The sequence below is a fragment of the Salvelinus sp. IW2-2015 genome, linkage group LG30 (genome assembly GCF_002910315.2).
Source record: "Salvelinus sp. IW2-2015 linkage group LG30, ASM291031v2, whole genome shotgun sequence".
Lineage (NCBI taxonomy): Eukaryota > Metazoa > Chordata > Actinopteri > Salmoniformes > Salmonidae > Salvelinus > Salvelinus sp. IW2-2015.
Genome location: NC_036869.1, coordinates 9,481,840 through 9,506,114, shown reverse-complemented (window position 1 = coordinate 9,506,114; position 24,275 = coordinate 9,481,840).

Below are 24,275 nucleotides of genomic sequence, written 5' to 3'. Positions count from 1 at the left end.
CATATTCAGTGTAGTAGAATTGATAGAAAGTACTGAACAGAGTCCCGGAGCAACAGGAAGTAGAGACAATGCCTGAGAAATGAGCTGGTTAACTTCCGCACATACACACACACACACACCACGATTCCTGTTAGAAAAATTGGGCACCGTACAACGTGACCGACAGGATTTTACTTTACTGAACATTTCAGAAATGTACCAGACATCCATATGCATTGGGTGCTTAACGCATTAGGGCGTCCACCCATTGTGCTCAAAAATCACATTTACTGTTGATTATTGTTTTTAACAGAATAGAAATGTGCGTTTTATTGAAAAGCAAAGCATTGCCCGATGCGTCTTCATCCCTGCTATAAATCATGAATTAATATACACTGAACAAAAAAATTTATGCAACATGCAAAGTGTTGGTCACATTTTTCATGAGCTGAAATGAACAATCTCAGAAGTGTAAAAATAGAAACTCACGCACCTGACACTAATTTCCAAACAGCTTGAGGATTTATTAGCCAATGAAGTTGGAGCACATCGACTGGTATTGAATAAATTAATAAAAAAGCATTATTTTGCTATGGATTTTTTTTCTTCTCAGAGACATTTTGTCCAGCAACAATTTCATTTATCAGCTTCAGAACATAATTKTGAAATAATAGTTTATCAACATTTTAAGCTAAACGTTCTGATCTGTTGCTTTTTAAAGTTTTTGTTGATGTACTGGTTATATGAATTTGGGATCTATCATCCCACAACTGTTCTAGAGTCTGTTTGGAATAGGCCATTTCTTTTTCGCACAGAACGACAAGCTGACCAATAGAATAGATCAACTTTTCTACTATGGGATAGTAGATTGACAAAGGCTATTGATTTTGCTGTTCATTACTCATCTTGTTGGCTGAGGAAAAATACATGTGGACAGTTATTCTAACATCTTCAAAGCGCACATCTGTGTTCAGTAAGAAGGATACACGCTATTGCATCCTTGAGTTGCATGTTCTGTTATGATTAATTACCACAATCTAAATGTGATTTCTCTCATTCTGATCACTGTGGGTGGATGTCCTAATCAGGTTACGCACCTAATGCATATGGGTCCGGTAAATTTCTCAAATGTCCGGTAAATTAAAATGCTGCTGGTCAAATGTCTGGCTCCACATTTTCCTTATGGAAGCACTGCCAGGCCTTTCACACAAAATGCCCACTGCAGCAGAAGAGTAAAACAAAATGTTAGGCAAATCCGGGGACTATTCTGTACTGTAGATCATGATGAGTTATGTTTCTGTCTTTAGTACGAATCCAAACACAGGGTAATATAGTAGATGTGGGGATTTTATCATCATCAGCTCGGCTAACTGGAAAAACATGCTTTCTTTCCAGAAGGAGAGGAGATTAGCAGTGCTGACACACAGCTGACAGCGCCTTAATGAGTTAGCTGTAATATAGTGAGCATTATGGCTGGTATGTATTTCATCCAGGGGTCAAAGGCCAGGGTCATTATAATAGGCAAATTAGCTGGGTTTGGTATAAAAAAAACGCCAGATAAGGAGGGATAAGAGGCCAATAAAGAGAGGAGAGAATGTAAGCACAGACTCTTAAAAGCCGGGCAACGCAGGGAAATAAGACCCTTTTAGGCTGGAAAAGCAGCTCTGAAAAGACAAGCTATTACAGTTACAACATCAGGCAGTGTTTTCATAAACTCCCTGCCACCCCGAGTTCTGCCTGCCTGTCCTCTCTCTCACTGGGGTTGGAGCCAGGCCAGGCACAATATTGTTTTATTTCTCTCTCTTCGAGGCTCCGGATGAAAGAGGGCTTCTCTGAAAGTTTTACCCTGGCTCTACACACACATATGTACGTGTGATTGTACGCTCACAAGCATGCAAAAAACTCAAGGCTTCTTGTCCTTAGACAATGTGTGTGTGTGTGTGCAAATGTGCATGATGCTTATGTGCATGTGCCGTGGAAATTCACCACTAAGGACTCTCTAAACTCACTGTAAATTAATCAGTCTTTATTATCATGGCCGGAGAGGTTCACAAACTCAATCCAAGCATAATGAAAACTCTGACAAGGGCGTTCCCTCTCAGTCCTTATATACTGCTAAACAAACAAGTCATATAAGCATGATTTACATTATTCATTAGTAACGTTGGTTCCTGCATGTGACTGACAAGGCTTCTTCTCTCAAAGCTGGGACCTTGAAACTAAGATACTCCTTTTGGTTCCCAGAACAATGTTCTGGGCGTACTGCCAATTGGTCTGAGGAGCAGGTCACATTCACCTGAACAAACCAAGATAGAGTGAGAGGAGATGCTGTGTACAATTCAATGCTAGCTCTTCAGACAACAACATTTTCCCTCACACATGTGTTTGTCTTTTGAACATGCTCCCATCACTGCAACTGGAGAATGTCTGCTTACAGTAATATGGTTATGGGCTTGGGTACTAAAGGGTAAATCCCTGCCTGTAACGCTACACTCCTCTGAAGTAGTTATCACAGCCAGCCGTACCTCTGTGATTGTGTGTCCCGAGGCAGTGTGTGTTTGTGTGTGTGTCCTTAGGAGCCAGCTGTCCCAGCTGGTTGGTCACACTTAGCATGATAACGGGGAGATTTAAAATTGTCCTCATTGTCAGCTTTCTGAGAAGATAACATCACCCAGAGGAACAACACTTCCAGTACCAGTCTCACTCACCACTAGTCAGACAGAGAGAGGGAGAGCGAGAGAGAGAGACAGTGTGTGTGTGTGTATGCGTGTGTGTGTTTGTAAGTGTGTGTAGAGTTTAAATATGCAGTGTGCATGTCAGGTACAGTGTGTTTGTGTATCTGTCTGTATTTAAATAGTGCTCTACTCTATGACATTAACAACTGACACACAACCCCTGAAGCAGACTCCTGGGTAGGGTTGTGTACTCTGCTGTAGGAAACACTCACACACACACACACAGATTTTTCTCTCCCCCAGTCAATTCATTCTTCCATGCACGACATGAAACAACAATCACACCAGTCATGTCTAGCAAGCTGAAAAAGTGACCTTATTCATTCATGTACAGAAAGCTGACTGGAGGGAATAAAGTCATTGGTCGCTAGATGAATAATGAACCTAACGTGTTTGCAGCACAGTTTGTCTGATTAGGAGTGTGTGCGCGTACGCGTGTGTATGTGCGTACATGCGTGTGTGTGTCTACCATATACTAGTCCCTTAAGGGTGTGATCCAGGGCCCTTTGATTTGCCGTCGGAGCTCTGAAATGATGCGTAAATTATTTGGTAAATGATCCTTAGATGATGAATCTAGAATCAATCGTTGTTGTCCTGCTGTCGGGGCCAGAGGCTCTTTGATTGATGCTGTCGATACCTGTAATGCTTCTATTGACCTTGGGTGGGGGAGGGGGGGGGGGGGTTTGCGTGCTTTTGGTGTGGTGTTTGTTTGCATGCGTCTGTTTGTGTGTGTGTTTGTGTGTGCTAGGGCTTAGCAAAATGGGGACTTTGACAGCAACACACTGTGCATGTGAGAGATACCTCAAACTGCTATTTCCCCACAATGGCTTGTTTATTATGCATATATATATATTCTGTTCCATTTATATTAGAGGACGACCGATTAATCGTAATGGCCGATTAATTTAGGGCCGATTTCAAGTTTTCATAACAATCGTAAATCGTAATTTTGTAGGCCGATTTAAAATTATTAATAATTTTTTTTTACACCTTTATTTAACTAGGCAAGTCAGTTAAGAACACATTTTATTTCAATGACGGCCTATGAACGGTGGGTTTAACTGCTTGTTCAGGGGCAGAACGACATATTTTTTACCTTGTCAGCTCAGGGATTCAATCTTGCAACCTTACGGTTAACTAGTCCAACGCTCTAAACCACCTGCCTCACGAGGAGCCTGCCTTTTACGCGAATGCAGTAAGAAGCCAAGGTAAGTTGCTAGCTAGCATTAAACTTATCTTATAAAAAACAATCAATCAATCAATCATAATCACTTGTTATAACTACACATGGTTGATGATATTACTACTTTATCTAGCGTGTCCTGCATTGCATATAACGATGCAGTGCGCATTCGTGGAAAAAGGACTGTCGTTTGCTCCAACGTGTACCTAACATAAACATCAATGCCTTTCTTAAAATCAATACACAGAAGTATATATTTTTAAACCTGCATATTTAGCTAAAGAAAATCCAGGTTAGCAGGCAATATTAATCCAGGTGAAATTGTGTCTTGCGTTCATTGCACGCAGAGTCAGGGTATATGCAACAGTTTGGGCCGCCTGGCTCATTGCGAACTAATTTGCCAGAATTTTACGTAATTATGACATAACTGTCACGTCTGCTCCCGCCTCTTTCCTCCCCCTGGCGCTTGAGGGCGCCAGAATGCCTTGCATCATCTCACTCCTGCCATCCATCACGTACACCTGCTTTTCCTCGTCACGCGCATCAGCGTTATTGGACTCACCTGGACTCTATTATCACCTGTTCTATTCCTCCCCTATATGTGTCAGTTCCTCCAGCTCTGTTCCTGCTTCTGCATTGATTGTTTTTCTGTTTGCTAAGCTGTTTATGTTCTCGTTCCATGTCCGTGTGATTTATTAAAGTTACTCCCCGTAGCTGCTTCGTTCTCTCCAGCGTCATCCTTGTGATAGATCGTTGACAAATGCAGAGAAGCCATCAACGGATGAAGCATGCGGGGATATTGGCGTTTTCTGGTTGGTATAGTGGCATCGGCTCTGGGTCACCACGATGGAACTGGGGGTGCTAGCCTGCTCGTCGGGCTTCACGCCCTAGCGGGCTCGAGAGGTTTCCTTGGCCGGGTTGGTTCGGAGTGCGCATCCACGTCGGGCTCAGCTGGATCGTCAGTTCTGTCTGCCCAGCCTGTCCAGGAGTTTTTGTTTTGTTTTTTTGTTTTGTCCGGTGACGTCGGGGGTGGATCTGCCGCGATGGACCGGGGTTGCCTAAGCCAGCCCGTTCGAGCGTTTCATTGGCCCTGGCTGGTCCGAGTAGGTTTCATGTGCCTCGGTTGGGCTCGGTGGCTTCCCATGCCCACCGTCACAATCCACCGGATCATCGGTTCCTCAGCGGGATCGACAGGCGTCTGGACTCAGCCGGATGTCAGGCTCCCATGCCTCAGCCGGCTCGCAGGGTCTCACTGCTCCAGCCGGTTCGTGCGGCTTCCACGCCTCAACCGGCTTGCCCAGCGCCATGTCCGCCGGTTTGCCCAGGTGGGGACGTCCGGGTGGCGCCCCTAGTGGGGGGTACTGTCACGTCTGCTCCCGCTCTGTTCCTCCCCCTGGCCCTTGAGGGCGAGAATGCCTTGCCAACTCACTCCCTGCACATCCATCACGTACACCTGCCTTTCTCGTCACGCGCATCAGCGTTATTAGGTTGGACTCACCTTTGGACTCTATTATCACCTGTTTCATTTCCTCCCCTATATGTGTCAGTTCCCCGCTCGTTCCACTGCTTCTGGCATTTGATTGTTTTTCTGATTTGCTAAGCTGTTTATTGTTCGTTCCATGTCCGGTGATTTATTAAATGTTTACTCCCCGTGACCTGCGCTTGTCCTCTCTCAGCGTCATCCTTGTGTATAGATCGTGATAACATTGAAGGTTTGTGCAATTGTGTAAAGGAATATTTGGACTGATGGATGCCACCCGTTAGATAAACTATAGTAACGGTGTCCGTATTTCCACTGAAAGAATAAAAGTTTTTGGTTTTCAGAGATGATCGTTTCTGGATTTGACCATATTGAATGACCTAAGGCCGTAGTTTCTGTGTGGTTATTATGTTATGAATTAAGTCTATGATTTGACTAGAGCAGTCTGGAATCGTGAGCGATGGCAAGCAACCAGCAGGTCGCAACGCATTCATGTCAAACGAGCACTTTTGTGCGTGTTTTCGCCAGCAGCTCTTCGCAATGCTTTCAAGCATTGGCGCTGTTGTATATGGACTTCAGGCCTAATCACACTCCCGAGATTAGGCTGGGTGTACCGGATGTGAAATGGGCTAAGGCTAGTGTACGCGGGGGATGCCGTCGCTTGCTAATAGCGTTCAAACGGTTCAGCTCCGCTCATGAGGAACTTGAGTAGTTGTTCCCTTGCTCTTGCCATGGGTAACGCTGCTTCGAGGTGGCTGTTGGTCGATGTGTTTCCTGGCTCGAAGCCCAGGTAAGCGGCGGAGGAGAGGGGATGGAAGACTTATTACTCTACACTCTGGGCAATACTAAAGTGCGTATAAGAACTCGCAAATAGTCAACAGGGTATAATGAAATACATAATTGTAATAGAGAGAAATATCACTAGTAATTCTATTAATAAGCTCAAGCCTAAAACTTCTAACCTGGGAATAGTTGATACTCAATTTAAAAGGAACCGACCGCTTTCATATGTTCTCATGCTCTGAGGCAAGGAACTTAACGTTAGCTTTCCTGTACATGGCACATATTGCCAACGTTCTTACTTTCTTCTCCAAACACTTTGTTTTTGCATTATTTAAACCAAATTGAAGCATGTTTCTTCATTATTTATTGTGAGGCTAAATTGATTTCATTGTGGTATTTTTTTATTAAGTTATAAATAGAGTGTTCATTCAGTGTTGTTGTAATTGTCATTTTGAACAGAATACATTGAATAAAAAATCGTGCCGATTAAATCGGTATCGGCTTTTTTTGGTCCTCCAATAATTGTACGGTATCGGCGTTGAAAATCCAATCGGGTCGATCCTCTAATTTACAGTATATCACAAAAAGTGAGTACCAACACCCTCACATTTGTTGTAAATATTTGAGTATATCTTTGTTCATGTGACACTGGGAAGAAATGACACTTTGCTACAAATGTAAGTGTAATGTGTCAGCTTGTTAAATACAGTGTAATAGTTTGCTGGTCCCCTCAAAATAACTCAACACACAGCCCATTTAAGTCCTAAACCGCTTGGCAAACAAAGTTGAGTACCCCTAGTTGAAAATGTCCAATTGGGCGGGCCAAAGTGTTATATTTTGGTGTGGCCACCACATTCTTCCAGCACTGCCTTAACCTCTTCGGGCATGGAGTTCAACCAGAGCTTCACAGGTGTGCCACGGGAGGTCCTCTTCCACTCCTCCGTTGACGAGCATCCAACGGAGCTGTGTGGACGTTAGAGACCTTGCACTCTCCTCCACCTTCCGCCAAAGTGTGAAATTTCTTCAGTCATTGTCACAATGAAAAGGATATACGCTCAGATGATTTACAAAAATGTGAAGGGTGTACTCACTTTTGTGATATACTGTATTATATACTGTGTTGGTCTGTCTTCTTACTGTCCGTCTCATTTCTAGTTAGAATGTTGCTATCATCGTTGTAAATGGAGGCAGTAACTACATCTCTAAAATTTAATTATTTATTCCACGATAAACTTCCCTTGTGCCGCCCTCTCTCTCTTCTCTTATTTTTTATAATTCGTCAGTTATCTCTCTGCTGTGCAATGCTGGAATTTGTTTTTGGAGTTTGAGCGTGTTGGTTGGAGAACCCTGTCCTAACTTATTTTCTTGATTCTTTCCTTGGTCTTTTCTTTAAAATTGTAATTTTCTTATGATGGAGGTTAACTTCTCTAGGGTAGTGGGCAGCATTTTCACGTTTGGATGAAAAGCATACCCAAAATCAACTGCCAGTTACTCATCCCAGGAGATAAAAAGATATGCATATTGTTATTATTTAGCAGGCGAACCCGAGGACAAAACCATTCAGATTGTTTTTTTGAGGTCACTGTCTTTTCAATGAGTTTTCATTGGGAAAACCAGATTTCTAAGCGAATTGCTTGCAGTTCCTACGGCTTCCACTAGATGTCAACATGTATTTACTAAAAAATACATGTTGTACAGCAAATGAAAGATACACTGGTTCTTAATGCAACCGCTGTTAGATTTTAAAAAATAACTTTAGTACAAAGTACAGCATGCATATTGTGAGACAGCGCCCAGCAATTCTCCGCCTTGTTGGAGCCAACATATACCAAAAAATACGAAATAACATCATAAATATTCTTTACCTTTGATGATCTTCCATCAGAAGTAGTGCAAGGAGTCCTATTTCCACAATAAATCGTTGTTTTGTTTTAGAATGTCCATTTCTTCTGTCGAATTAGCAACTTTGGCTAGCATTGTGGCGCACACGTGTCCATCTTCTCTTGGCGCATTGAACGAAAAATTCCAAAATTCACAATAAACGTTGAATAAACTGGTCAAACTCGGTTGAAATCCATCTTTATGATGTTTTCTCATATGTATCCAATAAAGTCCGAGACGGAGCATTTCGTCGTGTATACCTAACGCATTTCAGAAGACAATGTGTGTTCCTGGTGCGCAGTTGAATACTGCCAATAGGGCGGACCTGTCACGTCCAAACCTCTCATTCGGTCTCACATCAAAGCTAGACACCCCATTCAACATTCTACTGCCTGTTGACGTCTAGTGGAAGGCGTATGAAGTGCATACAGATCCATACATATAAGGCAATTGAATAGGCAAGCCCTGACACAGAACCCCATTTTCAGAATTTTCACTTCCTGTTTGGAAGTTTGCTGCCAAATGAGTTCTGTTTTACTCACAGATATAATTCAAACAGTTTTAGAAACTTCAGAGTGTTTTCTATCCAATAGTAATAGTGATATGCATATTGTATGATCTAGAACAGAGTACGAGGCCGTTTAATTTGGGCACGATTTTTTCCCAAAGTGAAAACAGCGCCCCCTATTTCCAAGAGGTTTTAATTGTATTACAAGGTAGTTTGACATTTTTTGGCAAAGTTTACAGGTAACCTTTGAGATATTTTGTCGTCACGTTTGAGCAAGTTGGAACCGGTGTTTTTCTGGAGCAAACGCACCAAAATAATGGACATTTTGGATATATATCGAACAAAAGGACCATTTGTGATGTTTATGGGACATATTGGAGTGCCAACAACAGAAGCTCGTCAAAGGTAAGGCATTAATTATATTTTTATTTCTGCGTTTTGTGTCGCACCTGCAGGGTTGAAATGTTTTCTCTCGTTTGTTTACTATGGTGCTATGCTCAGATAATAGCATCGTATGCTTTCGCTGAAAAGCCTATTTGAATTCTGACATGTTGGCTGGATTCACAACCAGCTTTAATTTGGTATCTTTCATGTGTGATTTAATGAAAGTTTGATTTTATAGTAATTTTCATAGTAATTAATTTTAATTTGGCGCTCTGCATTCTCAGGCTTTTTGCCGATACAGTAGCGTCTTGCCTAAACTCAGATTTTTGGATATAAATATGAACTTTACTGAACAAAAAATACATGTATTGTGTAACATGAAGTCCTATGAGTGTCATCTGATGAAGATTATCAAAGGTTAGTGATTAATTTTATCTCTATTTCTGCTTTTTGTTACTGCTCTCTTTAGCTGGAAAAATGGTTGTCTTTTTCTGTGACTTGGCTCATACCTAACATAATCGCTTGGTGTGCTTTCGTCGTAAACCCTTTTTGAAATCGTACACTTTGGCTGGATTTACAACAAGTGTAGCTTTAAAATGGTGTAAAATACTTGTATGTTTGAGGATTTCTGTTGTTTTGAATTTGGCGCCCTGTAGTTTCACTGGCTGTTGTCGAGGTGGGACGCTAACGTCCCACATACCCTAGAGAGGTTAATGCACTGTTTGTTTTACCGGTAACCACAGTTTTTTTTGTCAAAGTTAGGGTGGAAGAGAACAGAGTTTTAATTTCCTGGGGTTTGAACGGTGTGGTGTGTGTGATGGAGCCAAGCGCAGAGGAGCCAAGCGCAGAGGAGACGCTGGCGTTACGGCATGGATTCAGGTGTGTTCCTGAGAATGGAATTAAGGTGGAGGAGGTTCTGCTCGCCATCGGCGAACAGGTAGGAGCTGAATTTATACATTCCGCTTGCAGAATGAACAAATCTGAAAAGAGCACATTTGGTGGGTAGGCTCATTGCTAGTGGAATATTTGTATTTGGTGTGTTGGTGACAATTTCTCCTCTTTCTACCCCTTCGACCAGGGTGGTAGTTGCAAATTTGCCTCCGTTTATTACAGATGATCAAATCAGGAAAGAGCTGAGTCGTTTTGGTAAGTTTGCTAGCGGTTTTCGTGTACTGTRYGCAGGRTTTCAGGCAGATGCCGTTAAGCATGTTGTTTCGTTCCAGAGGCAAGTGTTCATGTTTCTGAATAACAATGAGCAACAGCTAAATGTTCATTTTAAAGTGAGGCATGGGGAGGGGCTCTACGCAGGGTTTGCCAGCACAGATAGTCTACGGTGTTTTAAGTGTGGGGATTTGGGGAATAATGTAATGTCTGCTTCCAACTCACACCCTCAAACACGTAGATCCCCTGAATGCAGCTCACTTTCCAGATCCCAATCACCTGAATTCTAATCACCTGTTCAAACACCTGTATGTCATTATCACACACTATTTAGTTCAGTTCTTTGCACCCCATCACTGTGAGGTATTATTTGTTTTGTGACACACTTCTTTCAGAGCTCTGTTTTTCCCGTGAATGACAGTTTTTGCCTGCCTCACTAACGACGCCTATTCCCTGCCTGTACTTTAGCCTATCGGATTTCTTGTTATCTACCTATTGCCTGATCTCCCGGACTATGTTACTAGCCTTTTCCCTGCCTGTACTGTTGCCTTTGTGGACCCCTGTGTATGACCTTCTGCCTTCCCCTGGACCCAGCTACCTGCCTCCTCCTGTGGTCCTTTGCAAAAACACCTGCTGCGCCCTGCGCTTGAAACCAGCTCTCTGTCTCCCCTCGTGTTCATTACACATAAGAGCTTTGCGTGACCACATAAAGGCCGTAGACAAGGTCAGGGTACAAACGCCAGTGGGGGAAATCAAGGTCAACGTGCAGGGGGCATTGAGACGCAGGCAGCAGAGGCTGGGCCTAGTCATGCCAGGGATGGTGGTGTAGATGAGGCTGGGCCTAGTCATGCCAAGGATGGCGCTGTAGATGAGGCTGGGTCTAGTCATGTTATGGATGGTGGTGTAGATGAGGCTGGGCCTAGTCAGGCTACAGATGGTGGTGTAGATGAGGCTGGGCCTAGTCATGTCATGGATGGTGGTGTAGATGAGGCTGGGCCTAGTCAGGCTACAGATGGTGTGTAAATGAGGCTGGGCCTAGTCAGGCTACAGATGGTGGTGTAGATGAGGCGGACTAGTCAGGCTAAAGATGGGCTGTAGATGAGGCTGGACCTAGTCAGGCTAAGATGGCGCTGTAGATGAGGCTGGTTCTAGTCATGTTATGGGTGGTGGTGTAGATGAGGCTGGTCTAGTCATGTTATGGTGGTGGTGTAGATGAGGCTGGTCTAGTCATGTTATGGTGGTGGTGTAGATGAGCTGGTCTAGTCATGTTATGGTGGTGGTGTAGATGAGCTGGCCTAGTCAAATCAAATCATCAAATCAAATAAATTTTATTTGTCACATACACATGGTTAGCAGATGTTAATGCGAGTGTAGCGAAATGCTTGTGCTTCTAGTTCCGACAATGCAGTAATAACCAACAAGTAATCTAACCTAACAATTCCACAACTACTACCTTATAACACAAGTGTAAAGGGATAAGAAATATGTACATAAAGATATATGAATGAGTGATGGTACAGAACGCATAGGCAAGATGCAGTAGATGGTATAGTGTACAGTCTATACATATGAGATGAGTAATGTAGGGTATGTAAACATAAAGTGGCATAGTTTAAAGTGGCTAGTGATACATGTATTACATAAAGATGGCAAGATGCAGTAGATGATATACAGTACAGTATATACATATACATATGAGATGAGTAATGTAGGGTATGTAAACATTATATTAAGTGTCATTGTTTAAAGTGGCTAGTGATACATTTTTACATCATTTCCTCAATTCCCATTATTAAAGTGGCTGGAGTTGAGTCAGTATGTTGGCAGCGGCCACTAACACAAACAGTGGTGGCTTGTTTAACAGTCTGAATGGCCTTGAGATGAAGCTGTTTTTTCAGTCTCTCGTCCCTGCTTTGATGCACCTATACTGACCTCGCCTTCTGGATTATAGCGGGGTGAACAGGCAGTGGCTCGGTTGGTTGTTGTCCTTGATGATCTTTATGGCCTTCCTGTGACATCGGGCGTGTAGGTGTCCTGGAGGCAGGTAGTTTGCCCCCGGTGATGCGTTGTGCAGACCTCACTACTCCTCTGGAGAGCCTTACGGTTGTGGGCGGAGCATTGCCGTACCAGGCGGTGATAACAGCCCGACAGGATGCTCTCATTGTGCATCTGTAGAAGTTTTGGAGTGCTTTGGTGACAAGCCGAATTTCTTCAGCCTCCTGAGGTTGAAGAGGCGCTGCTGCGCTTCTTCACAACGCTGTCTGTGTGGGTGGACCAATTCAGTTTGTCCGTGATGTGTACACCGAGGAACTTAAAACTTTCCACCTCTCCACTACTGTCCCTTGATGTGGATAGGGGGTGCTCCCTCTGCTGTTTCCTGAAGTTCACAATCATCTCCTTTGTTTTGTGACGTTGAGTGTGAGGTTATTTTCCTGACACCACACTCCGAGGGCCTCACCTCTCCCTGTAGGCCGTCTCGTCGTTGTTGGTAATCAAGCCTACCACTGTAGTGTCGTCCGCAAACTTGATGATTGAGTTGGAGGGTGCATGGCCACGCAGTCGTGGGTGAACAGGGAGTACAGGAGAGGGCTCAGAACGCACCCTTGTGGAGCCCCCAGTGTTGAGGATCAGTGGGGTGGAGATGTTGTTTCCTTACCCTCACCACCTGGGGGCGGCCCGTCAGGAAGTCCAGGACCCAGTTGCACAGGGCGGGGTCGAGACCCACGGGTCTCGAGCTTGATGACGAGTTGGAGGGTAAAATGGTGTTAAATGCTGAGCTGTAGTCGATGAACAGCATTCTCACATAGGTATTCCTCTTGTCCAGATGGGTTAGGGCAGTGTGCAGTGTGGGTTGCGATTGCGTCGTCTGTGGACCTATTGGGTCGGTAAGGCAAATTGGAGTGGGTCTAGGGTGTCAGGTAGGGGGGAGGTGATATGGTCCTTGACTAGTCTCTCAAAGCACTTCATGATGACGGAAGTGAGTGCTACGGGGCGGTAGTCGTTTAGCTCAGTTACCTTAGCTTTCTTGGGAACAGGAACAATGGTGGCCCTCTTGAAGCATGTGGGAACAGCAGACTGGGATAGGATTGATTGAATATGTCCTTAAACACACCAGCCAGCTGGTCTGCGCATGCTCTGAGGACGCGGCTGGGAATGCCGTCTGGGCCTGCAGCCTTGCGAGGGTTAACACGTTTAAATGTTTTACTCACCTCGGCTGCAGTGAAGGAGAGCCCGCAGGTTTTGGTAGCGGGCCGTGTCAGTGGCACTGTATTGTCCTCAAAGCGAGCAAAAAAGTGATTTAGTCTGTCTGGGAGCAAGACATCCTGGTCCGCGACGGGGCTGGTTTTCTTTTTGTAATCCGTGATTGACTGTAGACCCTGCCACATACCTCTTGTGTCTGAGCTGTTGAATTGCGACTCTACTTTGTCTCTATACTGGGACTTAGCTTGTTTGATTGCCTTGCGGAGGGAATAGCTACACTGTTTGTATTCAGTCATGTTTCCGGTCACCTTGCCCTGGTTAAAAGCAGTGGTTCGTGCTTTCAGTTTCACGCGAATGCTGCCATCAATCCACGGTTTCTTGTTTGGGAATGTTTTAATCGTTGCTGTGGGTACGACATCGTCAATGCACTTTCTAATGAACTCGCTCACCGAATCAGCGTATTCGTCAATGTTGTTGTAGGACGCAATGCGGAACATATCCCAACCCACGTGATCGAAGCCAGTCTTGAAGCGTGGAATCAGATTGGTCGGACCAGCGTTGAACAGACCTGAGTGCGGGAGCTTGCTGTTTTAGTTTCTGTTTGTAGGCTGGGAGCAACAAAATGGAATCGTGGTCAGTTTTCCGAAAGGAGGGCGGGGGAGGGCCTTATATGCGTCCGCGGAAGTTAGTATAACAATGATCCAAGGTTTTACCAGCCCTGGTAGCACAATCGATATGCTGATAGAATTTAGGGAGTTTTGTTTTCAGATTAGCCTTGTTAAAATCCCCAGCTACGATGAATGCAGCCTCAGGCTGTGTGGTTTCCAGTTTACAAAGAGTCAGATAAAGTTCGTTCAGGGCCATCGATGTGTCTGCTTGGGGGGAATATATACGGCTGTGATTATAATCGAAGAGAATTCCCTTGGTAGATAATGCGGTCGACATTTGATTGTGAGGAGTTCTAAATCAGGTGAACAGAATGACTTGAGTTCCTGTATGTTGTTATGATCACACCACGTCTCGTTAATCATAAGGCATACACCCCCGCGCCGCTTCTTACCAGAAAGATGTTTGTTTCTGTCGGCGCGATGCYTGAAGAAACCAGCTGGCTGCACCGACTCCGTTAGCGTCTCTCGAGTGAGCCATGTTTCCGTGAAGCAAAGAACGTTACAATTCCTGATGTCTCTCTGGAATGTTACCCMTGCTCGGATTTCATCAACCTTATTGTCAAGAGACTGGACATTGGCGAGTAGTATGCTAGGGAGAGGAGCGCGATGTGCCCGTCTCCGAAGCCTGACCAGGAGACCGCTTCGTTTGCCCCTTTTACGGCGTCGTTGTTTAGGGTCGCCGGCTGGGATCAGATCCATTGTATTGGGTGGAAGGCAAAACACAGGATCCACTTCGGGAGAGTCATATTCCTGGTTGTAACGATGGTGAGTTGACGTTGCTATTATATTCAGTAGTTCCTCCCGACTGTATGTAATGAAACCTAAGATTACCTGGGGTACCAATGTAAGGAATAACACATAAAAAAACTAAATACTGCATAGTTTCCTAGGAACGCGAAGCGATGCGGCCATCTCGGTCGGCGCCGGAAGTATCAGGCTAAAGATGGCGCTGTAGATGAAGCTGGGTCTAGTCATGTTATGGATGGGGGTGTAGATGAGGCTGGGCCTAATCAGGTTATGCTAGTGGATGAGGAGAGTATAGTGGGGAAGTGTCAAGTGGAAGAGGAAAAAGGGGGAGAAGAAAGGAGGTGGGAGGGGAGAGGCTGAGTGGTCAAAGGCACCACGGAACCTTTGCCCGGTGCTGGGGGGAGTCCCTGACCAGAGAGGAAGGGCAGGTGGTCACGATGGGAGATGGAGATGAGGAAGAGGATGATGAGGAGGSTTCTTTTTCAGACTCCTCCTCAATGGGTCTGGAGCTGACAGCCAGTCAGCAGAAGGGTCAAAGTGCACGGTGAGGGAACTGACATGGTTCCTGAATGAGACCTAGGAGGAAAAGGTTAATCTTGAGGCTTTTTCCCCCGATTCGAGAAAGTTTGTAAGATCAGTACAACATGCTATGAAAAATGAGGGGCATGGTGTCCTCTCACCCAGGAAATGGTTTAGGTTGAGGAATTGGGTCACAACCGTGCGTAAAGGTCTACCTTCAAATGTTGTTTACATGAATAGTTTTCTTCTGGTACTGGGGCTTTTTGAGCTTTGCTATTGGTCTCTTTCTTTGCTGGCTTTTCTCCCATTTATGAATGTAACGTCTGCTTCCAACTCACACACTCAAACACGTAGATCCCCTGAACGCCGCTCACTTTCCAGCCTACTTTCCAGTTCACAATCTCAAACACCTAGATCCCCTGAACGCAGCTCACTCTCCAGATCCCAATCACCTGAATTCTGATRACCTGTTTACACACCTGTATGTCATTATCACACTATTTAGTTCAGTTCTTTGCATTCCATCGTTGTGAGGTATTGTTTGTTTTGTGACACAAAATATTCGGAGCGCTGTTTTATCACGTAATTGAATCCTCCTGTGTATGATAGTTTTGGCCTGCCTCACTAACGACGCCTTTTGCCTATTCCCTGCCTGTACTGTTGCCTTTTTGGACCCCCTGTGTATGACCTTCTGCCTGCCTCTGGACCCAGCTACCTGCCTCTTCCTGTGGTCCTTTACCACTAAACACCTGCTGCGCCCTGCACTTGAAACCAGCTCTCTGTCTCCCATTGTGTTCATTACAATGGAGACTCTTCGGGTAGTCTTGCTTAATAGAAATGGCCCCAGAGATGCGGGAAAGAGGAGTGTGTTGGGAGAATATGTAAAACAAAAATAAGTACAGGTGTTGTTTCTGCAGGAGACTCATAGTGATGTGGTGATATCATGCCGCCAGATAAGATGGCTGACGTTTTACMTGCTCCTAACCGAATATGTTTTATTTGTTAGTTTTTTGCATTGTTTGTAACTTATTTTTAAACTTATTCTGTACATAATATTGCTGCTACCGTCTCTTAAGACCAAAAATAACCTCTGGACATCAGAACAGCGATTACTCACCACGGACTGGCAGAAGCTTTTTTTTTCTTTAACAAGTCCGACGTGCCCGGCGTGAAGGACATACTGCTTTCCCGGGAGCAGGCCCAAATCCCCATKATTTGCGTGAAGAGAAGACGGAGAAAGAGGACAGAAGTCAGGCTGCCTTCTGAGAATTCGTAGGCGATCGAATAAACCCCCACTGCCTTTCGTTCTACTAGCTAACATGCAATCATGWTAAAAAAATAAAATTGACGACCGACGAGGAAGATTAAACTACCAACGGGACATTAAAAACTGTAATATCTTATGCTTCATGGAGTCGTGGCTGAACGACGACATTATCAACATACAGCTGGCTGGTATACGCTGTATCGGCAGGATAGAACAGCGGCGTCTGGTAAGACAAGGGGGGGCGGACAATGTATATATGTAAACAACAGCTGATGCACGATATCTCAGGAAGTCTCAAAGTTTTGCTCGTCTGATGTAGAGTATCTCATGATAAGCTGTAGACCACCATCTACTTACAGAGTTTTCATCTGTATTTTTCATAGCTGTCTACATACCACCACAGACCGATGAGTGCGGTCTTAGTGCCAGCAATGAGCTGTAATCCGCCATAAGCAAACAGGAAAACGCTCATCCAGAGGTGGCGCTCCTAGTGGTCAGGGACCTTAATGGAGGGAAACTTAAATCAGTTTTACCAAATTTCTATCAGCATGTTAAATATGCAACCAGAGGGAAAAACCTCTAGACCACCTTTACTCCACACACAGATGCTAAGCTACATGACTGTTTTGCTAGCACAGAGTGGAATATGTTCCGTGATTCTTCCGGATGGCTGTCAGATCACACTCTCCGCAGCCGATGTGAGTAAGACCTTTAAACAGGTCAACATTCACAAGGCCGCAGGGCCAGACGGATTACCAGGACGTGCACTCCGAGCATGCGCTGACCAACTGGCAAGTATCTTCACTGACATTTTTCAACCTCTCCCTGTCTGAGTCTCTAATACCAACATGTTTTAAGCAGACCACCATAGTCCCTGTGCCCAAGAACACTAAGGTAACCTGCCTAAATGACCACCGACCCGTAGCACTCACGTCTGTAGCTATGAAGTGCTTTGAAAGGCTGGTCATGGCTCACATCAACACCATTATCACAGAAACCCTAGACCCACTCCAATTTGCATACCGCCCTAACAGATCCACAGATTATGCATTCTCTATTGCACTCCACACTGCCCTTTCCCACCTGGACAAAAGGAGCACCTATGTGAGAATGCTATTCATTGACTACAGATCAGCGTTCAACACCATAGTTTCCTCAAAGCTCATCACTAAGCTAAGGACCCTGGGACTAAACACCTCCCTCTGCAACTGGATCCTGGACTTCCTGACAGGCCGCCCAAAGGTGGTAAGGGTAGGTAACAACACATCCGCTACACTGATCCTCAACACAGGGGCCCCTCAGAGGTGCGTGCTCAGTCCCCTCCTTTACTCCCTGTTCACTCATGACTGCACGGCCAGGCACGACTCCAACACCATCATTAAGTTTGCAGATGACACAACAGTGGTAGGCCTGATCACTGACAACGACGAGACAGCCTATAGGGAGGAGGTCAGAGACCTAGCCGTGTGGTGCCAGGCCAACAACCTCTCCCTCAATATGATCAAGACAAAGGAGATGATTGTGGACTACAGGAAAAGGAGGAAAGAGATTGCCCCCATTCTCATTGATGGGGCTGTAGTGGAGCAGGTTGAGAGGTTCCTTGGCGTCCACATCACCAACAAACTATCATGGTCCAAACACACCAAGACAGTTGTGAAGAGGGCACGACAAAACCTATTCCCCCTCAGGAGACTGAAAAGATTTGTCATGGGTCTTCAGATCCTCAAAAGGTTCTACAGCTGCACCATCGAGATTATCCTGACTGGTTGCATCACTTCTTGGTATGGCAACTGCTCGGCTTCCGACCGCAAGACACTACAGAGGGTAGTGCATACGGCCCAGTACATCACTGGGGCCATGCTTCCTGCCATCCAGGACCTCTGTACCAAGCGGTGTCAGAGGAAGGCCCTAAAAATTGTCAGACTCCAGTCAGCCTGGTCATAGACTATTCTCTCTGCTACCGCACGGCAAGCAGAGCCAAGTCTAGGTCCAAGAGGCTTCTAAACAGCTTCTACCCCCAAGCCATAAGACTCCTGAACATCTAATCAAATGGCTACCTAGACTATTTGCATTGCCCACCCCCACCCCTCTTTTACACCACTGCTGCTTTCTATTATTATCTATGCATAGTCACTTTAATAACTCTACCTACATGTACATATTACCTCGACTAACCGGTACCCCATGTATATAGTCTCYCTATTGTTATTTTACTGTTGCTCTTTAATTACTTTTTCTTTCTTATTTGTATTTTTTAATCTGCAWTGTTGGTTAGGGGCTTCTAAGTAAGCATCTCACTAAGGTCTACACCTGTTGTATTCGGCGCAAGCGACTAATGCAATTGGATTAGATTGAAGTTGATTAGGGGCTTTGGTGGAAAGTGGCAAGTGCGTTGAGCCATGGGACAAATTTATGTGCAGGCGTGGCAGTCCTTTTTGTACAGGGTCTGCCTGTAAAAATTTGCTCCTCAAAGGAGTTGTTTAGGGGTAGGCTGCTTGTAATAAAAGCAGAATTTATCGACATGGGTTTTGTCTTTGTATGTGTATGCGTCTAACACAGGGAGAGAGAGGAGGGTTCTATTTGGATGTCTTAGACAGGAAATCTCACAGGTAGCGCCTGAGGAGACGCTGGTGGTCGGCCGGGACTGGAAATGTACAATGAATTTTACGAAAGACAAATGGGGAGGAGCCTCATTCAGGGTCAGTGGGAGTGTTAAGGTACACCATTAATCAGTTTGACCTAGTGTATGTTTGGAGAACTAAACATCCTGACACAAGACCGTATACATGGGTGAAGGTCTTTTGGGGCTAGGGTGAGTGCAGCCCGACTTGATAGTTTTTACATGTCCAGGAATCAGAGCAATAGGCTGTTGGGCGCTACCATTCTCCTGGTGGGTTTTTCGGATCACCACATAACCGTCTATTTCATCAGGGCCTCGGCATGCATCCTATTGGAAGTTTAATGTAAAGATGCCACTTTTTGCTCAGGTTTCCAGATTTTTTGGGAAAGGTTGGGGCAGCAAAGAGAGGAGTATGAGTCTCTGAGTCAATGGTGGAATGTGGGGAAAGTCCAAATTTGGATTTTCTGTCAGCAGTATACAGTTCTCTCACCATCAGAGGCTAGGAGAGTATTGGGGGAACTCGGACATAGTATTAGTGAGATGGAGGTAGAGATGGTGGGCCAAGGCAATGTAGACCTTCAGGCTAATTTAACTGAATTACGTAGGGACCTTGGCAGTTTTTGCTAGATTAAAGCAAAGGGAGCACTTGTAAGAGCTAGGTTCTCCATGCTCAAGGAGATGCTCAGCTCCTCAGTTCAGTTCTCCCAGCTCCTCCTTCTTTGGTTTGGAAAGACAGAGCGGTGAAGCCAAAGGTATCCATTGTCTACAGCTGTCTGATGGGAGGGTGACCTCTGTGGTGGGGGAGATGCGGGAGTGGACTGTGGAGTTTTATACGGAGTTGTATAGGGCAGACCTTTGTGATCTTATGTGTGCTCAGGTTTTGTTTGCAGAACTCTCTAAGCTCTCTCTAGCACAGAGGGATGAAATGTACATTCCTCTGTTGTCCTATGTATTGGCAGAGGCCGTAACCCAGATGTTCCCCGGTCGCGCACTGGGGGTCGATTGACTCCCAGTGGAGTTTTATAAAAATCCTGGGGAATAATTGGACTGGACTTCTTTTGCGTGTTGCGTGTTAATTATACGTTGGGGTAGGAGAGTTGCCGATGAGCTGTTGTCGGGCAGCTCTGACTCTCCTGCCCAAAAAAGGGGACTTGTGTGAACTTAAGAACTGGATGCCTGTGGCATTGCTCTGTGCGGACTACAAGATATTTGCCAAGGTCCTCTCTAACAGACTGAAGTCCCATCTGGACACTGTAGTACACAAGGACCAGACATATTGTGTACCGGGACGATCAATCACGAACTTGTTGGACTTTTCGAGAGGTTCAATTGTGAACTTTGGACTGGTCTCTCTAGATCAAGAAGGCTTTTGATAGAGTGGACCATGAGTATCTGTTTAATGTGATGTTTGGGGAAAGTTTTTTTGGCCTGTGTGAGGATGTTGGGGCATCATGTATGGTCAAGGTGGGAGGAGGGCTCAGTTGGCCAGTCTGGGTAAGATGGGGCATTAGACAAGGGGCAGTTATATACTCTATCGGGGACTCTATCGGGGCAGTTATATACACTAGCCATTGAGCCTTTTTTGAGCTTTTTTTGGCAGGGAGTGTGCTGGACAGTTATGGGTGTGTTGACATGCATAGCAGTGTCGGCGTATGCTGATGACGTTTCTGTGATGGGCAGGATATGCAGGCACTAGAGAATAGTCTGAAGGTGTACYAGGGAGCTTCGTCAGCTAAGGTGAACTGGGGCAAGAACAAATCTCTGTTATGTTTGGCATGGAGGGCCCATGGCCCCCCCTCTGCTTCCAGGGGGTTTGCAGTGGGGTTGTGAAGGGCTTAACATTTTGGGGGTGTACCTGGGCTCAGAGAGGTGGGTCAGGAAGACCTGGGATTAGCGGTCACAGGCAGTGGTGTCAAGACTGGCCAGGTGATAGTGCTTCCTGTCTGAAGTGTCATATATAGAGGGAGGGTGCTGATAGTCAACAACCTGGTGGTATCTTCCCTGTAGCATAAACTGGGTGTCCTCTTCCCTGTAGCATAAACTGGCTGTCCTCAACCCCCACGCCGGTCTGCTCACAGAACTGCAACACAAGCTGGTGGATTTTTTTTATTCTGTTCGGGCCATCACTGGCTGAGGGCGGCAGTGTTGTCCATGTCCGTCCACTAATGAGGACAGGGCCTGATGGAACTGGAGAGCAGGGTGGCAGCTTTCCGACTAAAAGTGGCGGAGAGACTGCTGTACAATACTGATGTCGGCTGGAGGGAACCAGCATGTGCGCTGCTGAGGAGAGCTGGTGGATTAGGGTTGGACCGGCAGCTGTTCCTCATGAAGCTGGAGAGGCTGAGTACAGCAGACTTTTACTCTGCGGTGCTGAGGGCCTGGCAGCTATTAAGGGGGCCTGGCCACTAACAGCTGGTTGACACGTGTGAACCGGGAGTCGGGCAGGGGTGTACTTTCTTGTGTTATGAGTGAAACTGTGATTCATGTGTTTTCTGTGTGCGCAAGGTTAATGCCATTAATGTCTCTGTTGGAATGTCTGTGTGAGAGGTTGTGGGTGGGTCTTACTGTTGGGATGTTTATAATGGAGTACAGGTATTCAAATGAGCAGAAGGCCATAGCTATCTAGCTAGCTAGTTGAAGTCGGAAGTTTACATACACCTTAGCCAAATACATTTAAACTCAGTTTTTCACAATTCCTGACATTTAATCCCAGTAGAAATTCCCTGTCTTAGGTCAGTTAGGATCACCACATTATTTTAAGAATGTGAATTGTCAGAATAATAGTAGAGTGATTTATTTCTTTCATCACATTCCCAGTGGGTCAGAAGTTTACATACACTCAATTAGTATTTGGTAGCATTGCCTTTAAATCGTTTTTTCTTGGGTCAAACGTTTCAGGTAGCCATCCACAAGCTTCCCACAATAAGTTGGGTAAATGTTGGTCCATTCCTTCTGACAGACTGGTGTAACTGAGTCAGGCTTGTAGGCCTCGCACACGCTTTTTAAGTTCGCCCACAAATGTTCTATAGGGATTGTCAGGGTCAGGGTTTTGTGATGACCACTCCAATACCTTGGCTTTGTTGTCCTTAAGCCATTTTGCCACAACTTTGGGATATGCTTGGGGTCATTGTCCATTTGGAAGCTTTTACTTCCTGACTGATGTCTTGAGATGTTGCTTCAATATATCCACATTATTTCCCGTCCTCTTGATGCCATCTATTTTGTGAAGTGCACCAGTTCCTCTTGCAGCAAAGCCCCCACAACATGATGCTTCCACCCCGTGCTTCACGGTTGGGATGGTGTTCTCGGCTTGCAAGCGTCCCCTTTTTTACCTCCAAACCTAATCGATGGTCATTATGGCCAAGCAGTTCTATTTTTGTTTCATCAGACCAGAGGACATTTCTCCAAAAAGTACAATCTTTGTCCTCATGTTGGCAGTTGCAAACCGTAGTCTGGCTTTTTTATGGCAATTTTGGAGGAGTGGGCTTCTTCCTTGCTGAGCGGCCTTTCAGGTTATGTTGATATAGGACTCGTTTTAATGTGGTAATAGATACTTTTGTACCTGTTTCCACCAGCATCTTCACAGGTTCTTTGCTGTTGTTCTGGGATTGATTTGCACTTTTCGCACCCAAGTATGTTCATCTCTAGGAGACAAGAACGCGTCTCCTTCCTGAGCAGTATGACGGCTGCATGGTCCCATGGCGCCTTCAGGCGTTTGGTTCATCCTTGGGAGTAATTTCCAGACTTGTGGAGGTCCACAATTTTTTTCTGAGGTCTTTGATGTTTCTTTTGATTTTCCCATGATGTCAAGCAAAGAGGCACTGAGTTTGAAGGTAGGCCTTGAAAAACGTCCACAGGTACACCTCCAATTGACTCAGGCTTTGACATCATTTATCAGAAGCTTCTAAAGCCATGACATCATTTTCTGGAATTTTCAAGCTGTTTAAAAGGCAGACTTAGTTGGCTGTATGTAAACTTCTGACCCACTGGAATTGTATACAGTGGAAAGAATCTGTCTGTAAACAATTGTTGGATAAATTGRTTGTGTCATGCACAAAGTAGATGTCCTGTCCGACTTGCCTAAACTATAGTTTGTTAACTTCTCTAGGATAGGGGGCAGCATTTTCACGTTTGGATGAAAAGCATACCCAAATTCAACTGCCAGCTACTCATCCGCAGAAGATAAGATATGCATATTGTTAGTAGATTTGGATAGAAAACAATCTGAAGTTTCTAAAACTGTTTGAATCATGTCTGTGAGTATAACAGAACTTATTTAGCAGGCGAAACCCCGAGGACACACCATTCAGATTTTTTCTTTTTGAGGTCACTCTCTTTTCAATGGATTTTCATTGGGAATACAGATTTCTAATTGACCTTCTTGCAGTTCCTACCGCTTCCACTGGATGTCAACAGTCTTTAGAAATTAGTTGAGGGTTTTTCCTTTGAGTGATGAGAAGTACGGCCATTTTGAATCAGGGTCACTTGTTGTGTGCTGTTAGATAGAGGCACGTGACCAGAAAGCATGCTACAGATTGTTTTAATCCTGTATTGAACACAGATCATCCCGTCTTCAATTTGATCGATTATTTACGTAAAAAAATACCTAAAGTAGTACTACAAAAGTAGTTTGAAATGTTTTGGCAAAGTTTACAGGAAACTTTTGAGATGTTTTGTAGTCATGTTTCACAAGTTGGAACCGGTGTTTTTCTGGATCAAACGCCAAATAAATGGACATTTTGGATGTATATCGACAGAATTAATCGAACAAAGCCATGAATTATATTTTTATTTCTGCGTTTTGTGTCGCGCCTGCAGGGTTGAAATATGCTTATCTCTCTTTGTTTACAATGGTGCTAACTCTGATAATAGCATCGTTTGCTTTCGCCGAAAAGCCTATTTGACTTCTGACATGTTGGCTGGATTCACAACCAGTGTAGCTTTAATTTGGTATCTTTCATGTGTGATTTAATGAAAGTTTTTATATTTTATAGTAATTTATTTGAATATGGCGCTCTGCATTTTCTCTGGCTTTTGGCCAAGTAAGACAGTAGCGTCCCGCCTAAACTCAGATTTTTGGATATAAATATGAACTTTACCGAACAAAACATACATGTATTGTGTAACATGAAGTCCTATGAGTGTCATCTGATGAAGAT